Genomic DNA, 12,183 nt, shown 5'->3' on the forward strand with positions numbered 1-12,183 from the left:
GCCGCCGTACGTGAGGGTGGCCATGTCCTGGAGATGCGTGCCGCCTCTTCGGACATGCCACAACACCACCCTGCATGTATGAGGGGCCGGTGCGACGCTCCGGTGGCATTGCTACCCCCAGGGCCCCCATCCCGCCTAACCCTGGAGCAGTTAACCACGAGATCTAGCCCTTTGACTTTCCATGGAAGGGCTTTGAATAGTGGACCTCTCCACCCGGTTGTGTTAGGTTAGCCCGAAGGGACATCTGGGAGCAATATCCGGGCGGCGGCGCCGTCCGTTAGGGGGTCCACGCCCCAGAGATGCGTGCCGCCTCTTCGACCATGCCACAACACCACCCGGTTGTGGTAGGTCATCCCATAGAAACACTTGGGAGCAACATCCCCTCCGTATAGACCCGATGCGGCTGTTTCCGCCCTCCAGATGCCGACGGCGGCGCCTTCCGTGAGGGGGGCACACCGCGGATGTGAGGGGGTCACACTCCGGAGACGGGTGCCGGGAGTTTGCAACCGCCACAAAACTTCTGTCGGCATAGCTATTTTTGAATTTAATAAAATATAAGGACCTATATTTAAAAGAACATGATGGCACATTATTAACGTGCTCGAAAAAAATACAAACTATGTATGTATATTCATAATATATGGAAAAAATTACAAACTACATATATATTCATATAATACAAAAAAAGCATATAAACATATGTAAAAAAACATAAAAACATATGTAAAAAAAAGCATAAAAACATATGTAAAAAAACGTATGAAAACAATAACTATGCCGACGACATATGTAAAAAAACGTATGAAAAAAAATAACTATGCCGATGGCATTGTCGTCGGCATAGAGACATCAGGATTTAGGTGGGCGCCGTGCCGCGGATCTGTGACGTGGCGCCTATGCCGACGGCCGCCGTCGGCATATCCACACCGCGGATCGGTGATGTGTCATGCGGAGATATGCCGACGGCCGCCCGTCCCGACCGTCGACATAGGTTTGACGGCGTTAGCCGTTGGTCACGGGAGGGGTCGTCGGTCCCACTAGTATGCCGACAGTTGATGTATGCCGATGGATGCTGTTAGCGTGTCCGCAGCTAGGCCGACGGCCGTTCTGTGTCGATGGCTGCCGTTGGCTTTGATCGGGGTAGCCCGACGGCCAGGATAAGCCGACGGCCGGGACGAGGCTGTCGCAAGTAGGCCGACGGCAGCCGTCGGCATTGTTTTGGCCATCGTGGTAGGACCGTTTTCCGGTAGTGCATACATGCATTTTGGTGTGGGTTTTACGAGAATTATTGACATGATTATGAAGGATTGTAAATCTTGATTTTTGTTAGAATTTGTGGTCGTCGAGGATTGCGATGGTGTCTCTATCTCACCACATATCTGTTTACTGTTTGTTCGGGCAACCATCACGATACTTATTTATATTAAGATGACATGAATTTGCTTGTTGTGGTATGTGAATAATATAACTGAAGCACATATATGTTTATGACATATGCGAATGTGATGTGCGTCGATAGGAAGTTTAGCATAAAAGGGGGCCCAAATACCTCAAGGCCTTGGATATCATTGAGAAGACGACCACAAGTGCTCATTAGCCTAAATAAGTCATTGTATTCTTGATCATTGACTTTGCAGTCCGAGATCTTTTCCCCGATAAAATACAATGATGTGAGCACAGTGGGCCCCAGTGTGAATGAAACAACTGCATTTGACATGTATTTCTAAATTGTTGGCACATATTGCCTCATCCGCCATTCTGCCTCAGACATCATAGACCTCAACAGCTGAAGCCACTGCAGATAGATTCAACATGTCAACACTGAACACAGAAAATTTGAGAATCAGGCGAACACAATGAAACTCACTAATTCTATCAAGTGCTCTTGCACATCACGATTTTGTACTACAGAAGCCACTGCTGCAAGTTGATTCACTATAGTATAGATAGCACAAAATATTATTTTTACTTGCTCTATCATCCACATATACAACACAGGATGAGAGAGGGAGAGGCGGAAACGAGGCCGCCTGAGGCGACTGGCCTACCACCGTTGTCGTCTCGATCCTCGCCGGGCGGCTGTGCAGGGGGATCACATCAGATCCGTTCATGCTCTCCCAGTACCCTCGCGGCGGCGCCACCGGGAGGAAAGGAGGGGCGGACGGGATCGGGCGGTGACCGTGGCGACCCTTCGCATAGTGCGATCATACGGGAAGAGAGACGATGGTCACAATGGCGGGCAATTTTCTTCGTCGGGACGGATCCAGGAATTTGGATCGAAGGACGTCTTCGATTCAATCCGCATTCGCAATGGATGGCTCTTCTCGATCTGTAGAACGACGTCCTCGCCGGCGATTATCTCCCGGACGGCGACATGATTGAGGTAGGTCTTCAATTCAAACTTGATGTATATGACGTAGTTGTTGGCGAATGTGTGCAGCTAGATTTACGACCGAAGGCACCAGAGATGATCGATCTGATGGAGCCAATGGCCCATGCACGACTGAGAGGACTTTTTGTGCGCTTCTGGAGAGTGAGGACGAAGAAAAAGTGGAGTGTCATGGCCCCACTAGAATGCCCATGGTCTCGTCGGGTGCCGGTCCATTGCCGGAGCCCAAGATTACAACTGATCGACGTCGTTCAAAAACTCAAACCTCCAAGCCGGCCATGAAGCCGTGGATCGGACCGATCCCTAAGTTAATGAGAGAATCTATAACTTTGTTAGAATTCTTGCCGGATAATTGGACTTTTGTCACACGGAAGAAGAAGAAAGGAAATATTGGCTGGCCATCGCGCCGCAAAGATTGTCGATGGCGAGATCAGCGAGCATTGTTCGAGCGGCCAGACGGGCTCGTTTGAATGTGTTATTGGGCCGTGGACCCGGGTTTGATGCAGTGATGGATGTTGCGATGGTCGTGGGTTCTCCAGGTTCAGACGAGGCCCAAGCCTCGTTTCATCCCAAACAGACGTACGTGCATGTATCACTGCTACCAATCGAACCTACGATCGAGTCTAGGGTTTCGGGTCTGGGTTTTCCTTCGCTAGGCACAGGTCGGGCGAGGAAAATCACCTACGCCAGCGGCATGGCAGGACGAGGGCTGCCGCCTATCAAGCGAGGACCGCCTCCCGCCGTTGGCGCCTCGGCTGCTGGCGGGACTGGTCGTGGCGCTGTGCCGGCCAATTGTGCTGCCGCGGCGGGGCGGCCGGTCGTGGCGCTCCACCGGTTGATACGTCTCCAACATATCTATAATTTTGATTGTTCCATGCTATTATATTACCCCTTTTGGATGTTTATGGGCTTTATTTTACATATTTATATCATTTTTGGGACTAACCTACTAACCGAAGGCCCAGCCCGTATTGCTATTTTTTTGCCTATTTCAGTATTTCGAAGAAAAGGACTATCAAACGAAGTCCAAACGGAATGAAACCTTCGAGAGCGTGATTTTTGGAACGAACGTGATCCAGAGGACTTGGAGTGCAAGTCAAGAAGCAATCGAGGCGGCCAGGAGATAGGAGGGCGCGCCCCTATCCCCTGGGCCCCACGAGCGGCCACCGACGTACTTCTTCCTCCTATATATACCTACGTACCCCGAAAACATCCACGAAGCCAACGAAAAACAATTTCCACCGTCGTAACCTTATGTATCCGCGAGATGCCATCTTGGAGCCTTCACCGATGCTCCGTCAGAGGGGGAATCGACCATGGAGGCCTTCTACATCAACACCATAGCCCCTCCGATGAGTTGTGAGTAGTTTACCACAGACCTTCGGGTCCATAGTTATTAGCTATATGGCTTCTTCTCTCTTTTTGGATCTCAATACAATGTTCTCCCCTCTCTTGTGGAGATCTATTTGATGTAACTCTTTTTGCGGTGTGTTCGTCGAGATTCGATGAATTGTGGGTTTATGATCAAGTTTATCTATGAGAAATATTTGAATCTTCTCCAAATTCTTTTATGTATGATTGAGTTATCTTTGCAAGTCTCTTCGAATTATCAGTTTGGTTCGGCCTACTAGATTGATCTTTCTTGCCATGGGAGAAGTGCTTAGCTTTGGGTTCAATCTTGCGGTGTCCTTACCCAGTGACAGAAAGGGTTGCAAGGCATGTATTGTATTGTTGCCATCGAGGATAAAAAGATGATGTTTATATCTTATTGCTTGAGTTTATCCCTCTACATCATGTCATCTTTCTTAATGCGTTACTCTGTTATTATGAACTTAATACTCTAGATGCATGCTGGATAGCGGTCGATGTGTGGAGTAATAGTAGTAGATGCAGGCAGCAGTCGGTCTACTTATCGCGGGCGTGATGCCTATATACATGATCATGCCTAGATAATCTCATAATTATTTGCTTTTCTATCATTTGCTCGACAGTAATTTGTTCACCCACCGTAATACTTATGCTATCTTGAGAGAAGCCACTAGTGAAATCTATGGCCCTCGGGTCTATCTTTTATCATATAAGCTTTCAATCTACTTTTATTTGCATCTTTACTTTTTGCATCTACAATATAAAATACCAAAAATATATTTATCTTATCATACTATCTCTATCAGATCTCACTTTTGCAAGTGGCCGTGAAGGGATTGACAACCCCTTTATTGCGTTGGTTGCGAGTTCTTTGTTTGTTTGTGTAGGTGCGTGGGACTTTTGAGGAGCCTCCTACTAGATTGATACCTTGGTTCTCAAAAACCGAGGGAAATACTTACGCTACTTTGCTGCATCACCCTTTCCTCTTCAAGGAAAACCAATGCAAGCTCAAGACATAGCAAGAAGGATTTCTGGCGCCATTTGCCTCTCGTTTTCCTCTCCCCCACTTCACCCTTGTCGTTTTATTTGCCCTCTCTTTTCCAATCTCTTCTCTCTTTTTCTTGCCCTTCCGTTTGCTCGTTTCGTTGGAATAGATGCTTATTTATTGCTAAACAGAACCTAAGATCTATGGATCCTCATCCGCTTGCTAATCTTTTTAAGAGATCCAATTATGATGAACCAATTGCTAGTGAGTTTTGTGAACTAGATTATCTTTATAAAGCTTTGCTTGAAATTTGTGAATCTGAAAATTATGATGAATAAATTTATGAAGAGATTCACAATAACTCTTTGAATAAAAAGCATGATTGCAATGATTTTACTATAAATTCTCTTGATGTCAATTGTGTAATAATATGCAAAACCCTAAGCTTGGGGATGCTAGTTTTTCTATGTCTACTACTTGTTGCAATAATCATGATTGGGGTGATTCTTCTTATGATCTTGAGAATTTATTTAAGCCCCATGGTGAATATGAGATTTATAATAGTGTTTGCAATATTATTGAAAGTGGGTTTGGAGAGGTCATGACTTTAGTTAATGATAATCCCACTATTTTGGAAGAGTGTCAACTTTGCATGCATGTGGATCGTGTTGAGAATATGTTGTGTGATAGCTATTTTGTTGAATTTTCCTATGATCCTACATGTAATTATTATGAGAGAGGAAAATATGATTGTAGAAATTATTATCTTACTAAATTACCTCTCGTCATGCTGAGATTGCTATCGTCTCTTTCTTCTTCCTTGCATATGCTAGCTTTTGCTTGCCTTGCAAAATTGTTTGCTTATAATATGCCTATGCATAGGAAGTATGTTAGACTTAGATGTGTTTTGTCACATGTTTCATGACGCTTTCTTTTGCACTTCAATTCTTGTCTTTCATGTGAGCATCATTAAAATTATCAATGCCTAGCTAAAAGGCTTTAAAGAAAAGCGCTTGTTGGTAGACAACCCAATATTTTTCATTGCTGTTATTTAATAAATTTTGCATCTACCTTCTGTTTAGATGTGTTTTTATGTTTTAATTAGTGTCGTGCCAAGTAGAAACTATAGGATAACCTATGATGATAGTTAATTTGATTCTGCTGAAAAACAGACTCTTTGCGTGCATAAAATTAGTTTTTTTAAATCACAGAAACGTGATTTTGCATTGATTCTTTTGCTGCTGATCAATAGACCAATTTTCCAGGACTTCCTATTTTTGTAGGATTTTTAGAGTTCCAGAAGTTTGCGTTAGTTATAGATTGCTACAGACTGTTCTGTTTTTGACAGATTCTGTTTTTTGTGTGTTGTTTGCTTATTTTGATGCATCTATGGCTAGTAAAATAGTTTATAAACCATAGAGAAGTTGGAATACAGTAGGTTTAACACCAAAATAAATAAAGAATGAGTTCATTACAGTACCTTATGTGGTGATTTTGTTTTCTTTCACTAACGGAGCTTATAAGATTTCCTGTTGAGTTTTGTGTTGTGAAGTTTTCAAGTTTTGGGTAAAGATTTGATGGACTATGGAATAAGGAGTGGCAAGAGCCTAAGCTTGGGGATTCCCATGGCACCCCAAGATATTCAATAATATCCAAAATCCTAAGCTTGGGGATGCCCCCGGAAGGCATCCCCTCTTTCGTCTTCGTTCATTGGTAACTTTACTTGGAACTATATTTTTTTTCGCAACATGATATGTGTTTTGCTTGGAGCGTCATGTATTATCTTAGTCTTTGCTTTTTAGTTTACCACAATCATCCTTGCTGTACACACCTTTTGGGAGAAGCCCACTTGATTGATTTTGTTAGAATATGCTATGTGCTTCACTTATATCTTTTGAGCTTGATAGTTTTTGCTCTAGTGCTTCACTTATATCTTTTAGAGCACGGCGGTGGCTTAATTTTGTAGAAATTGCTAGCCTCTCATGCTTCACTTATATTATTTTGAGAGTCTTTTAGAACAGAATTGTATTTTCTATGGTTATAAAATTGGTCCTAGAATGGTAGGCATCCAAGTTGGGTATAATAAAAACTATCATAGGAAGTGAATTGGATGCTATGATCAATTTGATACTTGATAATTGTTTTGAGATATGGAGGTAGTGATATTAAAGTCATGATATTTGGGTGATTATGAATTTAAAGAATGCTTGTGTTGAATTTAGCAAGTCCTGTAGCATGCACATATGGTAAAAGTTGTGTAACAAATTTATTGCATAGAGTGCTCTTTTGATTGCCTTCCCTTGAGTGGAGGTCGGGGGCGCGCGATGGTTAACTCCTACCAACCTTCCCCCTAGGAGCATGCGTAGTAGTACTTTGCTTCGAGGGCTAATAAAATTTTTGCAATAAGTATATGAGTTCTTTTGACTAATGTTGAGTCCATGTATTATATGCACTTTTACCTTTCCACCATTGCTAGCCTCTTAGGTACCGTGCATTGCCCTTTCTCACCTTGAGAGTTGGTGCAAACTTCGCCGATGCATCCAAATCCCGTGATACGGTACGCTCTATCACACACAAACTTCCTTATATCTTCCTCAAAACAGCCACCATACCTACCTATTATGGCATTTCCATAGCCATTCCGAGATATATTGCCATGCAACTTTCCACCATTCCGTTTGTCATCATCATGACATACTTTACTTTTGTCATATTGCCATTGCATGATCATGTAGTTGACATCGTATTTGTGGCAAAGTCACCATGCATAATTTTTCATACATGTCACTCTTGATTCATTGCACCATCCCGGTACACCGCCAGAGGCATTCATATAGAGTCATATCTTGTTCTAGTTTCGAGTTGTAGTTCCTATGTTGTAATCAATAAAAGTGTGATGATCATCATTATTAGAGCATTGTCCCAAAGAAAAAAAAGAAAGGCCAAAAGAAAAAAAGGAAGGCCCAAAAAAATAAAAAGAAGAAAAACAGAAAAAGAAAAAAAAAGGAAAGAAAAAAAATAAAAAAATAAAAAGGGGCAATGTTACTATCTCTTTTTCCACACTTGTGCTTCAAAGTAGCACCTTGTTCTTCATGTAGCGAGTCCCATATATTGTGCTTCAAAGTAGCACCATATTTTTCATATAGTGAGTCTCATATGTTGTCACTTTCATATACTAGTGGGAATTTTTCATTATAGAACTTGGCTTGTATATTCCTACGATGGGCTTCCTCAAATGCCCTAGGTCTTCATGAGCAAGCAAGTTGGATGCATACCCACTAGTTTTCTTTCATTGAGCATTCATTTATAGCTCTAGTGCATCCGTTGCATGGCAATCCCTACTCCTCATGTTGACATCAATTGATGGGCATCTCCATAGCCCATTGATTATCCTCGTCAATGTGAGACTTTCTCTTTTTTTGTCTTCTCCACACAACATCCATCATCATATTCTATTCCACCCATAGTGTTATATCCATGGCTCACGCTCATGTATTCCGTGAGAGTTGAAAAAGGCTGAAGCGCGTTAAAAAGTATGAACCAATTGCTTGGCTGAAACCGGGGTTGTTCTTGATGGGAGTATTTTGTGAGATGAAAATGAAACATAGCCTAACTATATGATTTTGTAGGGATGAACTTTCTTTAGCCATGTTATTTTGAGAAGACATGATTGCTTTTATTAGTATGCTTGAAGTGTTACTATTTCTTTTATCAATATGAACTTTTATTTTGAATCATTTGGATCTGAACATTCATGCCATAATAAAGAAAATTACATTGAGAATTATGCTAGGTAGCATTCCACATCAAAAAATTTGGTTTTATCATTCACCTACTTGAGGACGAGCAGGAATTAAGCTTGGGGATGCTTGATACGTCTCCAACGTATCTATAATTTTTGATTGTTCCATGCTATTATATTACCCCTTTTGGATGTTTATGGGCTTTATTTTACATATTTATATCATTTTTGGGACTAACCTACTAACCGGAGGCCTAGCCTGTATTGCTGTTTTTTTGGCTATTTCAGTATTTCAAAGAAAAGGAATATCAACCGGAGTCCAAACGGAATGAAACCTTCGGGAGCGTGATTTTTGGGACGAACATGATCCAGAGGACTTGGAGTGCAAGTCAAGAAGCAATTGAGGCAGCCAGGAGATAGGAGGGCGCGCCCCTGTCTCCTGGGCCCCACAAGCGGCCACCGACGTACTTCTTCCTCCTATATATACCTACATACCCCGAAAACATCCAGGGAGCCAACGAAAAACAATTTCCACCGCCGTAACCTTCTGTATCTGCGAGATCCCATCTTGGAGCCTTCGCCGGCGCCCAGCTGGAGGGGAATCGACCATGGAGGGCTTCTACATCAACACCATAGCCCCTCCGATGAGTTGTGAGTAGTTTACCACAGACCTTCCGGTCCATAGTTATTAGCTAGATGGCTCTTTCTCTCTTTTTGGATCTCAATACAATGTTCTCCCCCTCTCTTGTGGAGATCTATTTTATGTAACTCTTTTTACGGTGTGTTTTTCGAGATCCGATGAATTGTTGGTTTATGATAAAGTTTATCTATGAGAAATATTTGAATATTCTCTGAATTCTTTTATGTATGATTGAGTTATCTTTGCAAGTCTCTTCGAATTATCAGTTTGGTTTGGCCTACTAGATTGATCTTTCTTGCCATGGGAGAAGTGCTTAGCTTTGGGTTCAATCTTGCGGTGTCCTTACCCGGTGACAGAAAGGGTTGCAAGGCACGTATTTTATTGTTGCCATCGAGGATAAAAAGATGGGGTTTATATCTTATTGCTTGAGTTTATCCCTCTACATCATGTCATCTTTCTTAATGCGTTACTCTGTTCTTATGAACTTAATACTCTAGATGCATGCTGGATAGCGGTCGATGTGTGGAGTAATAGTAGTAGATGCAGGCAGCAGTCGGTCTACTTGTCGCGGACGTGATGCCTATATACATGATCATGCCTAGATAATCTCATAATTATTCGCTTTTCTATCAATTGCTCGATAGTAATTTGTTCACCCGCCGTAATACTTATGTTATCTTGAGAGAAGCCACTAGTGAAACCTATGGCCCCGGGTCTATCTTTTATCATATAAGCTTTCAATCTACTTTTATTTTGCATCTTTACTTTTTGCATCTATAATATAAAATACCAAAAATATATTTATCTTATCATACTATCTCTATCAGATCTCACTTTTGCAACTGGCCGTGAAGGGATTGACAACCCCTTTATTGCATTGGTTGCGAGTTCTTTGTTTGTTTGTGTAGGTGCGTGGGACTTTTGAGGAGCCTCCTACTTTGCTGCATCACCCTTTCCTCTTCAAGGAAAACCAAGGCAAGCTCAAGACATAGCACTGGTCATTGGCGCTGGTGGTGCTGGTCGCGGTACCCCGTCTGTCGGTGGGGTCGGCGGTGTCGGACAGGGCGGCCTGCCTCCGCAAAGGCCGGTGGCAGTGGGGGTGCACCCCAGAGTGGGGACCAGCTAGGGCGTCCAGTCCTCCGTGCGACAGGGGGCCGATGCCTCCAATTCTCTGATGTTGACACATGCGCCTAGGCCAAACGCGCGCCAGTCGGATGAATCGGCGCATCCACTGGCAGCAAAGGCGTCGGCCCTAGGAAGGGGTCGTGGTGCGCAAGTGCGTGGTGGATACAATGGATACAACAGGGATGTTCAAAACTTCAACCAATACGGGCAGTAGGGAGACGATGGATATGATGCATATGGTGAGGGACTGCACCGTGGATCGTCGTCCGGTGGTGGCCGTGGATATAACCGGTACAATGATGAGAATACTGGACATTTTCAAGGTCCGCCCGGTAATTTTGTTGAAGGTGTCGTCCGGACCCAGGGATCGCTTTCGGGGTGCATAACGTCATGGAGGGAGAGGGAGACACCCACCACCGCCTCGACACCATCCATCGCCACCACCACCTACTGCGGATATGGCCTCGGGGGAGGAGCTCGAGCATGCAGCGGATGGGTTGGGAGACCCATCCACGCTATCCGCAGCGGCAGTTGATGTGGTTATGGCTCTAGCGGCAGTGCACGTTCCCGTGGCTTCTGGAGGTGCTAAATGTAGGGATGGCACGTCTGAAAAAGGGCCAGAGAAAGAGGAGGGAGAAAAACTCTCTAAGTGGGCAATTAAGAAGAAAAAGTTGCCTTGCTATAGATGTGGTGAACCGGGTCACTTTGTGGCAGAGTGTACGAATGAGCTTTGTGACTATTGCCTCCGATCTCAGCATGTGACCGGGGACTGTCCACTCCTTTCCGGTCCTAAACCTGCATTAACATTTTTGGTGTCTGTTGTAAGGAGTTGATGTTCTTTGAGACATCGGAGGTGGACCCTTTACCGCAGATGGTTGAGAGTTCCTTCCCAGCAGTAGTCAGGGTTACTAATGGACAGTTGACTGAGGCTCAGATTGCGAGACAACTTCGTGACTTAGTGCCAGGTAACTATCAGTGGCATCTGGAACAGTTAGAGGGTCAGACTTATAAGGTGGATTTTCCCACTAAAGAGAATCATATGCATTTTCTTAAGTGGGGTTTGTGCAGAGTCCCAAGCACCAACATTGTTATTGCTTTTGATGAGTGGAAGCAGGAGGAGCCTGAGGGTACAACTTTGGAGAAGGTGTGGGTCCGTTTCTTTGGCGCACCACCAAAATTGATAAACCATTTTCTGATTGCTTGGAGCTTGGGTGGTATGATTGGTAAGACATAAAAGGTTGACATGCCCTTCACTCGTGCACAAGGGGCTGGGAGGTTGCTGGTCAGTGTTGTGGGTGTTGAGTTCATACCAGATGTGGTCAGATGGACACATGCTGAAGTCACTTATGTTTTAGAGCTTGAGATCGAGGATACTCTGATTTCCCGGGATGGGGATGACGCACAGAACATGGACACGACTGAGGGAGGTGGCGCGCCCAGGAATCAGGATAAGGGGTCCGATGTTTCATTGTCAGAGTCAGACAAGGGGCCTACTGCCCAACCAGATAAGGTAGACAGTTGTACCAAAGAGGCACCCCCGTCCACTACTCCGATGAACACACTTAGTTTTGGTTCGTTTGCACTGAGGTCGGCTCCTAGTCGGTTATGGAGCACCAGCGTCAACGCAGATGAACCGATGGAACTTGAGCTGCCACCAGTGCTGAGTTTGGCCTGCGAGGCAACGACTACAGATTCCACACCCGGTGGTAGGTAGACCCTGCTGGGTTGGCCGTGGGTGGGGGGCCCGTGGGCAGGAGGCCCATAGCACCCAGCTACCTGCGCCCGACTTCACTTCTTTGGGAGGGGCGCCTGGACAAGAGGTCTATGGCGTTCTTCCCACACTGGCTTCACCGGTCGAGGTGGGGGTGAAGTGTGGGAAGGAGTCCCGTGCTGCAACCCCTTCACAGGACCGCTCCATCCAAAGTGGCGAGCTG

At 44.5% G+C, this 12,183-nt stretch overlaps 1 pseudogene; it reads right to left on the minus strand.

The window, feature by feature from the left end:
- The window catches only part of LOC123039359 (ent-kaur-16-ene synthase, chloroplastic-like), a 163,857-nt pseudogene that overhangs the window by 96,728 nt on the left and 54,946 nt on the right, over positions 1 to 12,183 (minus strand).

Source organism: Triticum aestivum, chromosome 2B (assembly GCF_018294505.1).
Source record: "Triticum aestivum cultivar Chinese Spring chromosome 2B, IWGSC CS RefSeq v2.1, whole genome shotgun sequence".
Lineage (NCBI taxonomy): Eukaryota > Viridiplantae > Streptophyta > Magnoliopsida > Poales > Poaceae > Triticum > Triticum aestivum.